General features: G+C 47.5%; 1 protein-coding gene across 3 annotated transcripts in view; it reads right to left on the reverse strand.

Moving 5' to 3' along the window:
• The window catches only part of erbin (erbb2 interacting protein), a 94,823-nt gene extending 73,963 nt beyond the window's left edge, over positions 1 to 20,860 (reverse strand). Inside the window, exons 1-2 of one of the 3 annotated variants that reach the window (XM_064307354.1) lie at positions 20,089 to 20,860; positions 3,239 to 3,314 (exon numbers count right to left, since the gene is read on the reverse strand). The gene's annotated coding sequence lies outside the window, so the exon portion shown is untranslated. The remainder of the gene's footprint in view (positions 1 to 3,238; positions 3,315 to 20,088) is intronic. The other 2 variants (XM_064307358.1, XM_064307355.1) reach the window with 2 other exon arrangements.
• Between the last annotated feature and the right edge of the window lie 48 nt (positions 20,861 to 20,908).

A 20,908-nucleotide genomic window follows, 5' to 3' on the forward strand; every position in this document is an offset into this window, starting at 1 on the left:
TTATTTTGAAGACCTGAGGTTTCCATTACTCCATTCAGCAGAGCTCAAATATACCGCCCAGCTCACACAGTGCCAATTATTTCAGGGATCGGTTACAATACTAGGGAAGTTCCTACACCATCAATCAAGCCTGGGACCCTGTTTCTTTCTCATTAACCTGACATCAGCCTTGAGGGGCAAACCATTTATGGCCCGACAGGGGTCAATAAATACTGTCAAGCCGCTGGTAATCTACGGGGGTGGGGGGGGGGGGTGCTTCCAGTCATGTATTCCTTGAGGGAAGGAGTCAGTTTGGCTTTCTGTTATCGGTCCATCTGAACAGGGTCTGCCACTATACTTTTATAACCTCATGTGGAGGCAATGAACAGCTCTGGTCAGTTTACAAGCAAGACCAGAGAACATTTTAATCTGTCAGCAGCACTGCCCACAGTTATACTGCGATTCTCCACAGCGTTACCTCTTCTGCCTTCACAACAACCAGATAGATTAATGGCACGCTCATTTTCAGTTATTACAATTTAGCAATGTTCAATGTTAGCTGCACCTTGTTACTATAGAGTTGAAAACAAAGCAGCCAAGCAGTTCTTCCTGGTGAACATAACTAGCGTTCCTGTCCATACTGGGATAAAGCCGCTTCACCCTATTCATTACCACCGGTCTCTGGTCTCAAGACTGAGGAGTACGTCGGCCATTGTTTCAGTGCAGGGGAAAACAGAGGCTCTGAAAGTCAGGTGAACGTTAACGCTTCACATTTAAAGTGGGACGCGGTGTGGCCGTGGTCTACATGCAGGGAAACAGATCAAGGACCGGGTAACATGGCTAAAGCTGCACGTAGACCACGGCCACACCGCGACAGCTAGGCATACAACTTCAATATCTAAAAGAAAAGTGTAGGATTAACTTCATCAGGTTTCGTATTTTAAAAATAAATCCATCACATTTTACCTTCTAAATTTACAAAAGAGAGCAAAAATCCTAGACTGCTATTCCAGCTGTATAAATCCTTCAGCCTGCCAGCAAAACAGGAGGGGAAAAAAATCTATTAAAAATAAAACCATTTTAGACATACAGCCGTAAAGCACTGCAGCAGCAACGGGCTCTGAATCCAGAGGGATGGCCCGGGTTATGCACGCTGCTTATTAAAGCTCTTTCACACTCACTCCTGATAATATGGGAATCTGCAGACCCAGAAGGCAAATGGCACACAACACTCCTCGCCTTCTGTGCTCTTCCCTAATTCTGTTTCTACTGTATCCATTTGGCATTTTTTAAAAATTTATTATGAAAATATTTTCAGAAAATCCTGCCTCATCGTTGGCCTCGTTTTAAGCCGGGGGCTTCAGCTCTGACGGATCCAGACTGTAACCAATCAGCATACGGTCGCTGTAATGGAGAGCGACACGCAGTCCACGTGACGCCTCCCCCCTCCTCCGTCCCGTCCCGTCCTGGGCCGGGTCTCTATGGGGAGCTGCCGTGCAGCGCTAACAGCTAACAGCTCTGTACATTCCTCAGACATTCCCACAACATTCCCAGATCTCTCCCAGAGCCGCGGCCCGCGCACGGAGACGAGCCGCGCTCCACTCCGGGCTGCTGCCGCGCGGAGCCGCAGGGAACTCTGGGTAAACCGGCCGTGCGGAGGGGCCGTCGGCCGGTGCGTTCCGCAGCTGTGAGCTCATGGCAAACAGCCTCGCCGGCGTAGCCCGCACCGCCGGTGCCGTTCCCACGGAAACAGCCCGAGATACCGCGGCGTAAACACACGGCCGCGTGTAATCTTGTATCCCGCCCACCGGCTGGCGGCTACAATGGCCGCCTGTCCAGCAGACACCGTCATCCAGGGAGAAATGCATCGCTTAGATTTTTTTACATGTAATCCACTGCTGTTCGCGCTGCTGGGTGTTTTACTGAAGAAAGCCGTGCTGTTGGGAAACAGTTACAACAATGGCTCCCTTCCAGGGAATCGAACCAGCAATCTCCAGGTTAGAAGCACAGCTCCAACCGCTATGGTGCACCACCACCCTTTAATTATCCCATCATGCACCGTCACAGGGCTCAAATCTGTGTGCACCTGTCCCTTTCCATTCTGTCCAATCGTTTTCCTTTAGCGAGCGCAACAGGGACACACCCGGCCCTGGGGGAAGGGGGGGGGGGGGGTTATGCAAATCACAGGGACCACAGCAGCCTGGATCCAGCAGCAGCACCCCACCCTCCTGTCCTAGCAACCCCCCGTTGCCACTCAAAACAATCCACCAATCAAACAGCTCAGGAGAGGGAGAAAGCAGCAGTTTCCTACCATGCTGAAAAGGGCTTTACTCTGTTTCGCACGAGAACAAAAAAACCCGCTGCTTTACAGGCAACGCTGCTTACAACCTTAAAGACGTGGACGGGACTACAGGGCTGATAAAACAGACTCACACAAACACAGATTAGCATAACAAAGCATAAACAAAGGGGGGACCGAGGAGGCAAATACTTCAGCTAACAGCACCAGCCAATTACTGGACCAATTATCCTACTGGTGCCAAGTGCACTAAATGCTACGTGGGACGTGTGCTTTTGGGAGATTCGGCTGTACAACACAAACCTCATGCACAGACAGTAACGTGCTCTACACAATAAGCAGCATTACCTGCCATAGTCACGTTCTCGCAGAGCATTAACAGGCATCTGTCAAAACAGATCCGTGGACCGTGATATTTTCAGAGCAAAGCCCGCAACGCACCTCGTCACCTAATCACTTACGCACAACCCCCCACACACAAAAAAAGAGAATCAGTGGAACAGGTCATTTAGAAGAAGGATACTAAATCCCTGCTTCTTAATCTGAAGAATGCTAGCAGTTCTAGCGCGCTAACAGGAGAAGGCTCTACGCTAACAGAATCGTTCAGTGCGCGGGAGCAGTCAGCGCATCTCATGTTCCCGTGAGCCGCCAGGTCAGCAGCGCCTGATGGGAAAGGCCCAGGCCGGGGGGTGTAACGAGGGCCAGGGTGTGCCCAGCACACCATCCTCGCTCACAATAAAAATCCATCCGTTTCCTGGTCGCGGAAACAACGACAGAGGTTTCGTTTCATTTCTAACGCTTCGGCTGCTTCTGCTCACAGCCTTTCCTTTGGGTGCTTTCCGTGGAAAGGGCCGAAGCTAGCGCGGTTAGCAAGGCTCCAAAGCCAACCCGAGAGCGAAGGGAAATTTCCCAAAGGAAACCCCAGGAGCGCGCGAGAGAGAGAGGGGAGAGGACCGCTACCTTGTCATTTATGACCCGCGTTCCTGGATCCCAGTTTGGGGCAGAGGAGAGGTCCCGCAGCAACACGAGCGCTTATCTGAGGAGAGATAACACAGGAGGATTCAGTCATTAGCAGACTCGGCTTCTCCCGTCAACACCGCACTGTCTGCGCTGGAGTCTTGTTCCGCGGGGCTGGTTACACAACATGACCGCCAGCGACACGCCTGACCTTCGCGTTCGCACACACAAATAAGGGCTGCAGTTATCCTCTCAGCGTGCAGAGGGACGCTCACACTCAGAGTTCACCCGACCATCGGCCATTTCACAATCGCAGCAATCACTGAAACACACTTCTAGTACGGCAAATTATACATTACTATGGATGCCAGCCAGCTGATACGAAAGAATAAGTTGTTTTTCAGACATCGAGCTAGAACATACCACACACCCTTTGATTGGATTATTACATTACATTACAGGCGTTCAGCAGTCGCTCTTATCCAGGGCGACTTACACAACATTTTACACAGCATTCACAATGCATCCATTTATACAGCTTCATCTTCAACATGGCTGGCCTCAAGACTTCGTCGCAAAATTGCCCCAACTAGCACAAAATGGCAGTGTTGCGTACCAATGGCTAAAGTTCTCAAATGGCAGGGAGAGGGAGTTGGACCAGAGCAAACCCATTCATAACATTTCTATTCATGGGAAGAGAGCCACACAGCAATTCAGAGAGCGGACAATGACAACATTATAACTGCTAAGCGGGCACAGAAAGAAAAAAAAATATCCTGTTGTCTTCCACTGCCAAAAGCCAAACCGCTTAGCCGTCAGCCATTTACAGACCCGCGGAAGACTGGAACGCTTTCAGGGGTTCCGATCTGGAGTCCGCGTCCTCCTCCGGTTTGACAAGTGATTAAACAAAGAGTTCCTTTTCCGTGGAGCGGCTTCCGCTGCCGGGAGTGAGCGGTGACCCCCTGCAGAGGAGCGATCCTGTGTTTCCACCGGGCCCTGGGAACACTCCACCCTTCAGGAACAAATCGCCCTCCAGCTCACACTCCAGGCCTGAACCCAGGCTCTTACGCACAGGGCCAGCTGGGCTGGGGGGCTGTAGGGCTCTGCAGAGGCCTGCAGAAGCAGAATGGAGGAAAGGGCCAGTGGGCACTGAGGGGGGGACAGCATCTATGCGTCCTGTATGTGTGACACACAGCGAGAGCTCAGAGCTCCAGTGCCTGGAGGCCACTGCCTAGAAGTTCCCTCACACACTGCCACGGCCAAGGAAATGTTGGGTGTCTCTCTTGTAGCAAAAAGCTTCAAGAAGAAGTGCTAAAAACAGAAGAATTCCACAAAGAAGTGCCAAAAAAAAAAAGAATCAGCATGTACTGAGAAGCAAGGTGACAGGAAGGACATAGTGGCAGACTTCAACAAGTGTCTGTCTGCCAGAAGGGATTTTCCTGTCAGTAATAGGAAATTACAAGGAAGGAAGCTGAATGCAATCCATCAGACAGAATATAATTTGATACGTTTTTATCAATCTTTCAGGGCGAACTGTTCCTTTAATTATTCATTCACCCGTTATAATAGTCTTAGAATAGTACTGCAAAACAAAAGTAGGCCTATAAGATACCCCACTCTGTAAACTGGCATGAACATAGGCCTACATCTGGCTGTATAGAACAACTGAGTGTACATTTTTATTTATTTATTTTTTTATTTTATTTTTTTAAAGTAATCTTGGGCTAACTGACTGGCTAAGTGGACCGTACGAGACACTGAGTAACTGACCAGCCAAGTGAGTGGGCAAGTGGACCAAACGAGACCGAGCAGGAGACAAGTTTTTTACGCATGGTGATGCTGGTGTTTACAAAGAGGCTTCTGCCTAAGTGGATACCATTCAAATGGCCCAAGTATGGAAAACAGCACTAAAAAGAGACCGTGGTTCTCAGCCACTGCCTTAACATGGCGGACAAAGCCTGGTGACCAGTGCACATATCCCCTGTCTATCTGCATGCCTGATGAATACCTAGCACACACTCATACAGAAAGTGGAGGCTTATAACACTGAATAACAACAACAATCGAGGAGAAGACAAACAACACGCCCTTTATCATTCCACCTGCGTGGCCGCCCTCGTTTCGCAGCCAGCCGAGAGAAAGAAGCCCAGCTCCGAGATCTGGCAGAACCAGACAACCGGGCAGCGCAGTGAGAGGAGCGGCCCGGGCAGGAAACGCCTCACTTCTCCTGCGTTACCGCAGGAGCAGCCAGACAGACAGCGGCGTGTGCACGGTCGCACACAGGCCGTGAAAGCACCGCATCCCGGCTCACGCAGCGCCCCCTTCGTACCCGTCCGCTGTTCCGATCAAACTCGGAGGTAGATAAATGTGTTCTTGCACATCGCCGAAGAGCAAAATGCAAAGAACGATTCCATTCTCGGAGCGCAAGTTATCAAATTGTGCCACACCGGTAGAAAGACTGCAGATTCAAGGCTAACACGGCTAATGTGTCGATCAGGATATTTAGGCGCGTCATTATTCCTTTGTCAGAAAATGGCTGTACACTGTCTGGTACAATATCGCTGTTGTGGGCAGAAACAGAACTAAAAAAAAGAAGTGCCTTCAGCAGGTCAGACCCGCCAATCTGACCCAGCGTCACAGCGTGGCTGAATGTAAACAATGGGAGCAAACGGCAAGGAGCTTCAGTGTTGTAGGGACAACATCACAAGTGCGTCATTCGTACAATATTACACACAGCTGGGAGTAAGGTTTTCTGCAGCTACCAAGAGATTATTTACATTTTAAGATCAGCCAAGTAGCGCTGTAATATTTACTGATAAAATTTGATTGTTAATTCATAATGTTTTAGTGGTCATTATATTTTATTCTTGTGTTTGTTACTTGCTTTAGTCTTTACAGTTGTTTTCTCCCTTGCATTGTGTACTCAGACTATAACTGTGCATTATGAGGGAAACAAATTGCACAAAAACAGAAGCTAGAAGCACCCCATTGTTCTGAAAAAGTTTTTTTTTTTGTGAAATTCTTGTTTTTCTGTTGCGAACGACAGCAAGCAAAAACAAGTGTTTAACAGAATCTGCTGACAGCAGGGCACCAATGAGGGGAACTGAGCAACAGAGAGAGAGGAGGGAGGGAGGAGGAAGGAGAGAAGAGGGAGAATGAGGAGAGAGAGAGGAGAGAGAGAGGAGGAGGAGACTCTTTTGTGAGGACACATTCATTTAAAAAATAAAATTCCTGTTTAGTGAGGACAATTATCCCAGAGCTGGATCACAGAGTCACGTAACGGGGACGCAGAGCGGCTGAGCCAATCGGGCGCCTCGCTGCTGGCCTGCATCGCTGTCACTTATTAGCTTTGCCCCAGTTCTTCTCCGGGCTTTCTGTTCCTCTTTCATGCATTAAAGATTTACTGACGCCACGAACACAAGCAGCTAGGGACTCCGCTGTGGGATCGCTGCACTCACTCTCACTCACAGTTTCTCTTCCTTCTCTCGCTCGTTCGCTCGTTCCCTCGCTCCTCGCGCACACGTTTCGGCGCGGGGGTGAACCCGAGCGGAGCGGCGCAGCTCGGCTGCCTGACCCGCGCGCGGCCCCCGCAGCGCGGGCGTGCCCGAAACGGGCCCCTCCAGACCGCGCTCACAGCAGCCCTGCTACAGCTGCAACCTGCAGTCTGCCACCAGACAGGGACATTTGAATGGCTGTTTGCATATCCACGCCTTCCCCGTTTCCAAACGCTCGCAGGCTGCACGTGTCTATGGAGCAGGTCCCTCTGTACGCTGGGACCTTCCGTACACTGACTGCAGTGTCAAATGTCAGCTTATAAACGAAAGACTCGACCAACAGACACACTTCTGTCATACTGTGTGCACATGAAGGGACAAACGTGGGTGTTTGTTACAAAAGCCGTCCTTATCTACATGCCAGCGGTTTCCAGTGCAAGTTATGAATAAGAGGCATTTGGCTGCCTGGGTCATACCAACACCCATGGGATGGGGGGAGGGGCGGACGTACCATTAAGTGGGACTCAAAGGTAGGCAAATCATTAGGGGGAAATGAAAGGAACAGATGTGTGCTTCTCGTGAAGGGTTCACGTGTCCAACGATGAGCAAACTAGCATCCTGGAATTAGCATCACAATCTTGAGTCATCAACAACCATTCAGAAAAACAAATATCTATTTGTGAATTCGGGAACAGAACAGGAGTAGCTTAGGCAGTTAATAATACTTTAAAAAGAATAAAGCAATAAACTTATGTGCACTAAATAGGAAGTTCTTCTGTAATGTGCGCAGCATAATGGCAACGTAATTGACTGATGGTTTGCTGGTGAGGACACTGTGGGTGCATTCAGAGGCAAAGCAGGAAGGCGTCATACGTACTACTGCCACTGATCTTTACTGACATGAAAAAACAAACTCACTTACAAGAAAGAAACGCAGGCCTCTGCATTTGGGTCGGTACTAAGCTTGCAGAACCGCAATGCTGCCGATGGACTAATGAAGTAATGAAGAAATAAAAATGCCGAAAATGTTTTATAACCTGCATTGATAAAACAGGGCTTTATTGGTTAGTTAATAGTTCGGGGTTGTTTACACTTTGCAAACAAATAAGACCCGGAGAATCTCGACTGGGCCCAAACCCTAGAGTCAACACTGATAAGTGGCGATGTGGTTAATGGCTGCCAGAACACAATGCAACCATAACAACGGAGGCTAGGCCGTAAAGCAGGGGAGAAAGCTCCACTCAGACCTGGCCAAATACCGGCATCCCTCGACCAAGGTCACAGGATCACAACCCACCAATCACAAAGCGCCTGGTCACCTGCGCCAAACTGCGGCGTTCCTTCGACAGGGAAAGCAAACAGACCCAGCCCCTGAGTCTGTCTCTCCCCTCACCCAATTCACTTCCTAATCTTTACACAAAAAGCCTGCTGCTGGTCAGGGTCTCCTACTGTTCAAACAGAATGCGAGACCTTTACACAACCTTACACTAGTCAGGCTGCTTAACACAGATACACAACCTTACACTACAGTCAGCCTGCTTAACACAGATACACAACCTTACACTACAGTCAGCCTGCTTTCCCACAGACACTACAGCACAGAAAAACTAAAACAGTCAGCCTGCTTACAGATACACAACAGAATACACATCAGTCTCTTCACAGATCACCCCTTTCACTACGTCACTAGATACACAACAGAACACTACAGTCAGCCTCCTTCACCTATACACAACAGAACACAACAGTCAGCCTGCTTCACAGATACACAACAGAACACTACAGTCAGCCTCCTTCACAGATACACAACAGAACACAACAGTCAGCCTGCTTCACAGATACACAACAGAACACTACAGTCAGCCTCCTTCACAGATACACAACAGAACACAACAGTCAGCCTGCTTCACAGATACACAACAGAACACAACAGTCAGCCTGCTTCACAGATACACAACAGAACAACAGTCAGCCTCCTCTACACAGCCATGAAAGTGCGGCAAAGCTGAGCTGTGCCTTTTTAACCAGCCAATAAACAATGTCACCCACATAGCAGTGGAAAAACAGGCTCACTGCCATAATTGAATTAATTCTGCCTCCACACAGAAATAGTTTTCTCATCCATTTACTGGAGGTCTAAATGTTATCAACCAGCTGTTTTTAATCACACCATTATGGACGCTGACATTTACTTTATCAAAATTAAACCATAAACGAGCACGGCATGCAGCATTTTAACCCACACCAATGCCACCTCAGTGCATTGAAATTATTTTGAGACATTCATTCATAGAATGCTTGCACCAGCCTTCGTCACTGGTGATACTTGTACCTTGTAACAACAGAAAAGGTTTTTTCAGAATTTTATTTCTCCGTTCAATCTGCACATTTAGGTAAAAACAGTGTAGGTTAGTGATAACTCCGTAGAATCCACTTAATTGCATAGCGGCGTAATTTTGATTTGTACATAGAATTGCAAAATCCCGAACCATTCCATTGTAAAGAGACCACATCTCGGATATTTTCATCAAATGAAGTCAAATTACATTGTGTAATGATCGATAAATACAGGTTAGAAGTTGGTAGATGCCTGAGACTTAAATGTCAATTGTCCCATTAAGACACACATCTTTTGTTGTTTATGAGTTCATGGAGGTGGGCGGTTTCTGTTGAAAATCAGGTCTATAGCGGACGCCTGAGTGGCATGACCGGGTGTGGCATGACCGGTCTACCGTCTCATTCTTTCATGCCAGTAAGTGGATTCTATTGATGCTAATTTAGCATGGCAAAGGTTTCAGGGACCATTTCTAATTTCCGGGTGTTCTTTTTTTCTCTTCTCTTAGAGACGGACTGGGCGGCTTGAAAAACCAGTTTGGGCAGCCAGCCCGAGACCTTTCAATGCAGGAATAACACTGGATGAGTTAATCGTGAGGAAGCAGGGCAAAACAAACCCAGCATCTGCACCCCGAATAACCCCAAAACAAGACCGCGCTATTCCCAACAACACTAATAATGTCATCAGGACTCCACTGGGATCCAAGCCAAGGCTCCCCTGAAACAACAAATATAAGAAATGCCAAACTTTCAAATGCCAAACAAGGCACCCACACACGTATTTAAAACCTCTTCCTAGCCATAGATATTGCCATCTATTGTTTATTATACCATACACAGTATGCTACATACAATAAATAAAAGGATTTAAAAATCCATGTTCTCTGCGGTAATATGAAGGAATTTCTCAGCTGAAAGAGTAAGTGAAAGGAGGACGACATGGAAGCTTTCAGTCTTCAGAGTTTCACACTAACCACAAGCACACACGTCAGTGAAAAGAGAAAAGAGAGCAGGCAAAGGGCAACCGCTCCTTCTTTACTGTACATGGTGTCATTAAGAGGACATTCCAACACACGGAAAGCGGAGCGCCACCACTGAAGCACAAGAGTGCATTTTATGGGTTTACAGCCACAGCAGAAACTGCAGAGTAACCACTCCTAACAGCACCAATGCAACAAGAAGTAATTGTGTTGAGTAACACAAGTAATTGAAATAAACTCATAGATAATGCATACACTTTACTCCTTTTGGTTAGGAGCCATGGCCCCACAGCCAATGAAAATAGTTCCGTATTAAGCTTGATTAATACCAGGAACACTGTTTTAATTTTAACCTAAAGTCTAAGCCCGGTTGGCCGCCGCCTGCATTAGCTTTTTTTCATAACGACGCCTCGTGAAGCTTTTAATTATCGCGCCGACCGACGCACTTAGCCAGAGCCCGGCACTGCGGAAGCGTTAGCGCAGCCCGCGGACCTTGACGGATCGGTCATTAAGCGGGGGAAAATGAAGCGACCGCGCGCGCTCAGGCGCGCCGACGCTTCGCCGCCGACAGAAGCGCCAGCCGAGCGGTTAGCGAGCCGACCGAAGACGACGAGGGGCGAGGAGTCTCGCCGTTGCGCAAGAGCGGCCTCGTTGCGGGCTGCAGGGGCTGCTGGGAGGAAACCGCGGCCTCCGCTCGCTCGCGGCCCCCGTTTGCGCTGACGCCGCGCGACACAAAAAAAGCTCCTGGGGGGAAAAAATAAAAAAACCTCCTGCTGCTGCCGAACAGAAGCCCTGAATTAACGCACTTAGCAAATTCTGATTTAGAAAAAAAGCCCCCCTCACAGAACTGGGACAGCATGGGGGGAACCGGGGAAGGGGAACAGGTCCGGCAGCGCTGCTCAACGGATTCATGGGGGGGCGGGGAGCTGGACGGCCCCCCATGACTGAAATGAAATGAGTGGACTCAAATGAACCCGCCAGTGGAGCTTGAACAGCTGGCAGGAATCAGGAGGAAAACAATCACAGTGCTGTGCGGGCGGACAATGCCAAAACCCTGCCAGTCCAAAGTATACAACCAATGAGAATGGATAGCTACCATGATAATGGTATACAGTGCACATTCTCATGCCATCGTTCTAGCCAAGCCTAGAGAGTTTCACAGCTTGATCACTGGGTGTTGCACTTGACTAAACAGAAACAGTGCAACACCCACTGCAGCTGACCCGGGTTTCCTAAATTGTGTGGTCAAATTTGTGATGTACATTGGACTAGCACCATCAGGAACCCACTCCAGACCGCGGGGCATGACCCTGCGCAAAGAGCCAGAGCTTCAGCCGGACGCTCTGATGGGGAAGCCTGACTGCACAGCATTCTGACTGCAATCACCCTTCAGCCACATCCACTGTGCTCCAAGGGCCACACATCAGACGTCTATCAAGACCCAAAGCACAGTTCTGTTCCTCCAAAAGACAGCGGCATTCAATGAAAACAACCCCTTTTGGGTGTACACACAGGCACAGACACCACCCCTGTAACACCCCTGTCACTTCAGCCTTCACATGGAAACACAACTGCCCTACCAGACAGTAAGGCTCACCGTTAGATTGGATAGCGTATCAGGTTTTTTTTTAAAGTCCAATTCAGGCACATGAAGTGATTTCAGAGATTATGTTTTTCCTCGACTTGGACGTTGCTCAGCACAGCCACTCGATGCCAAATGCAGCAGTTTTCTGTTTTGTTTTAATCTTGGAGCGCCTTCTGTGCCGCCACATAAACATGCTTCACTTCACCTTGGGGTTCAGAGCTGACACAAAGAGTGTCACTTCCGCCCTGCTCTGAGGATCTAAACCATATCTAACACAAATAAAAACTATGTTAAAAAAGTAGTGACTTTGCCTTTTAATGCATCTTCAACTGGCGTATTTACTGCAGCTAAACCACTCCCACAGCAACACTAAAATAAAAAACTTCAAGCCCTGAATGAGATCCAAGTCACGCTAGTCTGGCATCTGAAAATACACCATAATCAGGAATTAGGCCAAGTCTAAATAAAAACCACTTCACACCATGCAAAACGTTTCCTGTTCAAGCAAACAGAAATGCGATAAAAATATTCTCCCAGCCACGACAGGAAGAAAATCAGAAACTCTCAGCTTTTTCACCTGCTACACAATTTTCACACAGGCAGCAAGTATATCAAGTGAAGCGATCGCACCTGCCGCAACGCTATCCCCTTCTGCCTCAAAGCAAGAGCCCAAACGCACACCACAAAGGCTGCTGGTGCACGTGCAAAAGACAGCGGAGTTCAATTACACACAACCCCCACGGCAAGGTTCTCAGGCATGTTTTGTCAGCAGGAAACAAACCCTCAGGATATAATCAATAACAAACACACACCAGCCGCCGGTGTAACTCCACACAGAGCAGCGACCTTCACGTCCCGACAGCCCGCCGGCCCTGAACGAGCTCCAGTCTGCTGCGCTCACAGCTGGGCTGAAGATGCATCTGCGCAGCAGACTGTGGCCAAGGCCTGCAGAAACGGGGGGGCCGTCTGGGGGAAGGATGGTTCTGTCAAACCCCCCCGGGGCCAGCATCGCGACTTTCAGGCGCTGCGTCTGTGACGAGGCCGCTTGCAGCGAGTCGCGAGCGTGCGCGGAGAGCGAAGCATTGCACGCTGCAAGACCTGCAGCGCGGAGCTCGGGTAGCGTCTGCTTCTGCACGCCGGCGCAGCCCTGCTGCGTACGTTCCTGCGCATGTTCGTGTTTTAACATCGCAGCATGAGGGCCGCCGCGAACAGCAGCTCTGTTTAACCGCACTCGACAGCCAGTGGCGGTAACCATACGTGATTGCATGACTGTACCAAGTTGCTTCTGGGTTTTTGTTTGGGAAGAAAGCCTGCTTATTCAGACCTGACAAAAGGGGAAACTGGAGAAGTGGGGGAGATCCACAATGGAGGGCGTGATTCTTGTGCGTGAAGAAAAGCCGCGAGTGGGGGGGAGAAGCGGCCTTTGTGTCCCGGCATGGGAAGGCCACCGCCTCGCACGTCCTGCGGACCCGCAGCCAATCGGAGCGAGGCCCGCAGCAGGACAGCACCGCGAGCCGCCGTGCGGTGAGGAGCCTGAGAGACGACGCGGGGGACGTGGGCCAGCCCTGCCGATGCCGGAGGAGCGAGAGAGAGAGACGAGCGCCGCCTGGGTCACCGGTCCCGAGAGAGGGACAGAGGGACAGAGGACAGCCCCCCCGTGGCCCTCAGTAACGGCACTGACGTCCGGCTCCTACCTGCTGACGCAGACCAGCGAGCAGCGCGCCCTGCAGCCGTGCACACAGCGCAGCACAGCAGCGTTTACACACACACACTCCAAACAGGTTTGGGCCGGCCTGCCCTAAGGCAGAGGCGCCGGGCTTCAGGATCCAACGGCAGGCCGACGCGACGGCCAATCCGGGGGGCTCTGGGTCACACCGGCGCGCCCTTTCCTCGCGCTCGGCCAACCGCACCGCGCGCGCTCCGACCAAACCAATCACGGCGTCAGCGGCGCGCCTCGTTCCGTTCACCGCACCGCGCAGACGGGGGAAAGGGAGTCCCTTTAAAAAACTTCCCCTCCTCTTGCCTCTAAACGACCGGAAGATGAATGCGTCAGTCAGGAGGCTGCGTGCAAATCAGTGTCAACAACGTAAGCGATGGAAATAAAATCAGTCCGTGAAGGACAGAGACTGAGGTCCTGCTGGTCTCGTCATGACAGAAGAATGCTTGTACTGCTGACAGAATTCACTGCGCAATTTCCCCATTCCAGTGCTAAAATGCCACTGCTCATTACTTAAACCAATAAAAATACACTCCTGCAAGAAGTTACCTCATATCAGTAAGCTGCATGTGACTTGGGTCCCAGTCGTAATTTATTCAAAAAATCTTTTTCCATCTCCCTTTATCGCATCTCCTCTTTATCGATAAGCCGACTTTTCCACCTCGGCTAAGTGTAAAAACTTTTTTGCGATGTTTTTGCGTTTTTTCCACTCAGGGTAACTGCAAAATTTACATAAAAAACTGATGGATGGAATCCCCACTGTAGTGACAGCTGGTGTGTTGAACATGGCAGACTGGGCAGTTTTAGGATGCAATCCCAGGGTAGGAACTCTGTTCCACTCGTCACCAATGGAGCCCACAAAAAATGCGAGGAATTTGTTTATAAAAATTGTGTGAATGTACCTGACAGCATAGAGGGAACCAGTCTTTGCAGCACACATTGTACACATGCTTCCATAACCTTATGCGGGAGTCGACGGATTTCACAACTGATTTTGAATCGGAATGCTGTGCCAACTAGATGGCAATTTGCATATTCATAGATTCTGCCATTCTCAATGAGGGTAAAGGTGAAGAGATGCTACTACACCATTTTCATTTTTATGAATGTTTATTGAACATTTTTGGTGGAAAAACCATATTAAACAAAATATTATTTAATGTCGAATAACTGGAGCGGTACTTCAGTAAATGACTGACACGCACTTCAGAACGAAGTCAACTCAGAAATAAAAAATCCAAAAAGCGTGTGGAACCATTTCACGAGCAGTAACGTATAGTTATCATTTTGGGAAGGGGTTTTTAGCTTTACACATCGATGAAAACATTCCACAGCACTTACTACACTTTATACGCAGGTCCACGGGCCAACATATCTGCAGGTTCAGTCTAAATATTTCCTCCTTCCTAGAGGAGCAGACCTTTGTTAAAAAGGGGAGGGGGGCATTACTTGGAAAATCTCATAAATCACTGCAGCCTTGTTCAGTGCAGCTTACGCTAACTTCATTTTCCATTGCGGGAGATCTGCTTTCTGTGCTCAGAGCCCAATGCATCCCTCCAGAACCGTCCTAGCCCCGTACAGTGAGCTATTTCAGTAGAACTGCTCACTTGCGACAGGGAGTGGAGACACAGGACAGTGATTATAAAGTGACCAGACGATCGTTGTTAATTAGGAAGAAAAAAGGAAATAACAGGGTGCTCTCAAGGGGATGTTTCGCAGGGTATATGATCTGAAGTAATCGTACCTGTCGATAAATATTTTTAAAATCCATTCCATTAAAACGAAGATTCACTCCTCCCCCCTGCCTAACCCTTGCTAACACTTCTGAACACATCCGGCCTGGTGAGCCATGTCAGATGTCCAGCAATATCAATACTGCTTATTATTGCACTAAATAAATAAGGGCAATTAAACAGAACCAACCAAAAGCTTCAATTCTAATACAATCTGAACTTGTTTCAAAGTCGGCCTACATGTTTTCTTATCCTTGGTGGTACTGTTGTGGTACAGCAGGCTATAAAATCACAGAGGTGATCTTTATTTTCAATGGTAGGACGCTTATCTACATCATGTCAATTCCATTTACCTTAACAGCACTAAAGATGAAATACTTCAGTGCTGCACCCTGGCTAGAAGCGATACATTTCCACCCTGGCGAGGGCCTGCTTCAGGCAACCATTGGCAAAACTATTTTGCCTGAAGGAGAGTTGAAATGAAAGATTACATCTGATTTTATTGCACGCGCTGCTATCAACACATCTGTGAAAGCTAAATTCATTGACAGTGTCTCTCTTGGATCAAATACACACATACATACACAGAACCAAGCAAAAAGTCTGTACCTACTGTCCTGGTTCGGGGTGAACATACCCCAACATACATGCTTACTGCAAAAAAGGTTTGCCACAGAAATATGGGGTCACACAAACATGGTACAAGTACCACAACATCCAACAGCAGGTTCACATGTTCCAGTAGGCTATATGTATGCCTCAACCCTTCTTCTCTGCACATATTCAACTTGCACCCCTGTAGACTTTAGATGCCGCCTAAACACAATGACTATGAAACAGCCAAAAACAAGAACTGCCAAAGGAATTAGTTATTAACAGCAGTAATCATTAAGTGTTCCTGTTGTCATTTACAAGAAATACTGAATTTGAATATCGTTTCTTATTTAGAAATCAAGCTACATTTTATAACAAAAATCAATGACTGCATCAGAAGAAAATTTCAGAACCGTCAGGTGAAGAATTTCTTTTCCTGCCAAATACTTTGTTCCAAAAATAAGAAAATACACATGAGGAGGATAATATATGCAGTGAAATCCTGAACATGCTGAGCTTCTTCCAAGCAAAGCCGAATCTGTGCCAGCAGAGCAGTGGAGTGGCTCGCGAAGTTAGTCGTGCTTGCATTAAATTATGTAATTATACAGACCTCCATTATTTCTCAGCTGCACCGCATTTGGCCAATCGCAGTCGTTTGGATGCAAACACAGGCAGACTGAAGGAGAGCAGCTCGGGGCGCATAAACGCCACCCGGCAGCCAAAGCAAACGAGTGCAGAGGCCTTATCTGCGCAAACCCCACCGAAGGCTCTGCGCGGACCGGAGGATGGATAATCCGCAGTCAGTGCCTCCAATTCATCACTTCACAATCCAGCGCTCACTCTGGCAACCCGCCTGCATTCAGACCAGCGCTGCTCTCTCTCCTCTTAACTGCGTCACGGTTAGAAAAACACTGGGCTTGAGAGTTTCAGATTAACCTGGGATGTGAGCTGCACATTTGCAGTGTCAATAGCTTTTGGCCATGTCCTTAACACCCAGAGGTGTCCCCACGCACACACTCTCATTTTCTTCATGAAGTCTGTCGACTGGCTCATGTTTATCGACCGAGGAACAGACTGTCAACACTCCACTTAATGCCAGAATGTAGAAAAAAAGACCTAGGGGGACAAGATTGGGACAAGAACGGTAAACATACGATAAGGTACTATGCCTCTGAAATAAGCTACTTCACAAGGATGTCATCGAATGTCATACAGAAAGCCCATAAATTAAGTGCATTCTTATCTATAATACATAAGAAAGCCACTTCCAACATGAAATACACAGCATACATTATGGATGGAGGAGACTGCTGCGCTCAGAATGTGACCTAGCAGGGTAGCGTATAGCATATTTAAATTGTGTAAGAAGTAAAACTGCAGCAGCTTCTTTTCACTGTGCAGTCTGCCAGCTGAGCTGCGCAGTCACTGCGCCTAAGGACTGCACCGTCTGCGCAGCTGGGCTAGGCAGCCTGCCAGCGCCCGATCCAGCTGCACAGTCACTCCTGCGCCCCGAAGCGCGGACAAAAGCAGCAGCGCAATGCTATACCGCAATTAAGGACTTTCACACTTCTGCAAAAACTCTGGCTTTGAACAACACATGCTAAAGTCTGTTAATGAAAATGACCAATTCCAGGTGATTTCATATGTAATGAGCCTGCTGACTGCCCTTGTGTTTAATCAGTATGTGCAACATGTTTATGTCCACACGCCTGCATTAGTGGAATGGGAATGCGCCTGGTCAGGTTGAATCAGGTTGAGAAAATGGCATCCCGCAGACACGTTCATACAAATACTACTGGACAGTCTCAATTTCAGTCTGCAGAACATTCATTTCCAGTTTTGATGTTTGCCTTGAATTTTTCTCTCAGTCTATATACTTCTGATAAATGTGGCTTGCACTACTTAGCAGCTGAATGGTCTACAAATCTGCTATGGACTTAGACCAAGGTCACATTTACCACCTATGCCGTCCGTTCTTTTCAGTTGAAATTTCAAAGCACCCTGACTTCCTGGTGCATGAACTACTGGAAAGTCGCTACATCTTAGAACAGTGTTTCTCAACCCTGGTCCTGGGGACCCACTCCCCTGCATGTTTTAAATGTCTCCCTGCTCCAACACAGCTGATTCAAATGAATGGGTCGCTGTCAGGCTTCTGCAGAGCTTGATGACGACCCATTCATTTGAATCAGCTGTGTTGGAGCAGGGAGACATCTAAAACATGCAGGGGAGTGGGTACACAGGACCAGGGTTGAGAAACACTGTCTTAGTGGGTGTTCCGAGAGTCTAACAAAAAAGAAAATGCAAGGCATTCACTTTTAAATTTGTGTGTATGCTATTCTGTTGACTGGTAACAGTCTACTTCGCTGTGAGATTTTCTACCATAGTAAGTACCATCACTGACACAAAATGTAGGCCACAATCGACATCAGTGTCATAAAAAATGAAACAGTCGTGCAAGCGAGCAAATCCTGCAGGTACAGTAAAATCATTCAAATGATGTTTGAGGTCTAACGTAACCCATAAAGAGAGACATGACTTACATTTTCACAGTATCTCCTAACAAGAGGGTGACTGACAAGTTTTCCAGGCGGCTGAATAACGCCATGTGTGCATTTGCAAGGGAGTTTATGACTGAACAATGTTGCGGACATAAAAATGAAGCGCAAGAGAGAAGGCGGGTGCATTTGCTTGGGGAAAACAGACACTGGAGAAATGTCCTTGCGGCATCACTCAATTGTAGAATCCCCTACTTCCAACATTGTAAATGTAATACAGCGGCAGATTATACAAATTAGAAACACGTTTACGTGTCACAGTGCCACGTTTAACCACATTCATGCCTCACATTTTACGTTAGTTTGCCTCTTCGGTCAGTAAATATGTTTGGTGGAGAACAAGTGCCAGACTACCCATAGCGAAGGCTGTCCTACAAAGTATCGCTAATCCCTGTGAATAAATCTTATCCTATTATACAGGTTTATCACCTGCCTGGTGATCTGTGATGAACACTAATCCCAATCAAAAGCAACTAATTATTTTAATTAAATATACTGCAGTTACAGACGGACATTTGCGAGCATGTTAAAATAGGAACACTTTGAGACGGCTAGTGCTGTTGCATTCATTCATCGACGTTTTCCGATCGACCACAGAAATAAAGATTCAATCCTACAACACTGTTAATGACGAAGTAACAATACGATGGTGCGTAACCATTCCCAACCACACCACCCATCCTGGCAATGTAGCCAACTGATGTTTTGATTTCTGCATCTGTTGCAGATAATAGTAGATTGGCTTCGTCCTTTGTGTGTACCGCGTCGCTCAGGAGATTAAAGGCAAATGCATTCCATCGTTACAGGATCAAAGCATGTATGTTTGAGATACCGCCTAATCTCATTAGCTCCTACAGCCAAAACCAAGATAACCTCCACCGAAACTGCTTCGATTTTCACAGTGCCAATCTTTTCACCTGGTGAAAGTCTTCTTCACAGGAAGTGATGAACAACAATAGAAATTGTGTTCGTTGCTAACGAGCTAGCTGCTCAATTTCCGCATTTTCTGTCGACACTAGAGGAGCGCGGACTTTGACCAATGCACTAGCCAACAAACAAGCTTGCATTGGCGATCTCTCAAAACAAGCCAGACTTGCTGGTACGAGAACAAACAAGCAATCGTAATCAGCTAGTTACTTTACACTAGCAGCAAACCAACTGATACCGAATGTCGCCCAGCACATCGATAACGTTCAACGTTACCCTTTCCTAACGTCAGCTGGCAAATGTTATGCATCGAACCTTCATTGAGGAAATGAATTCTTGTCTACATCACCATTCTCAAGACCTGTCAGCTACCTAACAAACATAAGAAACGCTAGTCAAATACGGTTTTTCGTATTTTCCATCCTCTTGACAATAAGTAATAGCAATTTAAGTAGCAACTAAGTCGCTGCTGGTTGTAAATCGGTATAATGAACTGGCCAAATTCTTGTCCGAAGAAAGCATTCACTAACGTCGTTCGCGTTAGCTATACGAGGACCAGCTTTCACATTAGGAAATTAGATCTCTAGCTAGCTACCCAGCTAACTTCACAAACAAAAGGTCAATTGTTCTTCGCTGCAAATCTTCTGTGGTTTCAAGTTCCAGCATAAGTTTGAAGCTCTTGGTTAACTTGGCTTGCTCAGCATCACATAAGCCGCTCGGACGACAGTTATAAACGGTTATATTTTATCTGAGGTTGACACATGATTATATTAACGTTTATTGTAGCTGGCGAACTAACGAGTAACGTAGCCAACGAAAGCCCATCTGCTAACTTCATACACACATCTAGATAAATTAACTGGCTGCTGTTCTAGATAGGATAAATCTAACGTTAGAGTAACTGTATAATGACGTTAAACAGACGTGTTCTTACCTTAAGATTAGGTATCCAAGCGCTTTCTCATTGACAGTACGGTCCTATGAGATGTTTAAAATCCACGGAAGTGTTCTTCAGAGTAAGACTACATAAGAACTAAACATCTGCCGTTAATCTGAATTCTTATCCACTTAGCTAGCGTTAAACACGTAACTGAATATTAACTAGTGCTAGCTAGCAACAAGCTAGCTAGCCCGCTAGTTAGCGCATTCTTTTCACTGAGCCCAATCCTTTCGAAGTTGGTAGCTATAGTGATCTGTCCGAGTTGCACTGACGCTTGAAAATAACTTCCCGGAACAGTAAAGATAAACTGGATTAAAATATCTTCTCCCACGAGCTAGCTACATTGCAGTACCATGAAGAGCTAAAGGGTTCACGGTTTCTTCCTGTAGAATGTAAAACTAATTTAAAAAAATCTGAATCCAAAATGTCCACACAACACGCGAAGAAATACAAAAGGCAAAAAACCTCAACCACCGCGTGAAAAAAACCTTTTTTCTTCACAGGGGACCGCCGCACCCAGTTATATTGAAAGTCGATAAGTTAACATTACCCTTCACTCGGTTAGAAATTGTAGCAGACGTTAGCTAACTTAGTATATTTAACGCCACAAATCCACTGGCATACGCAGGGTGAACGCGCAACGCACGAAGCAGCCTGACATACACAGTGGTCAAAGCACTGACGGCGGCCAAATCAGACAGGCGAAACAACAGCAATCCCACCACATAGAAAACCGAGCGAATAGGTAAGTAAGTCTGATTGGGGCTGTTTGGCTTCAATCTCACTGCAAGATCAGGTAGCGTCGTGAAAGGCA

The sequence above is a fragment of the Anguilla rostrata genome, chromosome 14 (genome assembly GCF_018555375.3).
Source record: "Anguilla rostrata isolate EN2019 chromosome 14, ASM1855537v3, whole genome shotgun sequence".
Taxonomy (NCBI): Eukaryota; Metazoa; Chordata; class Actinopteri; order Anguilliformes; family Anguillidae; genus Anguilla; species Anguilla rostrata.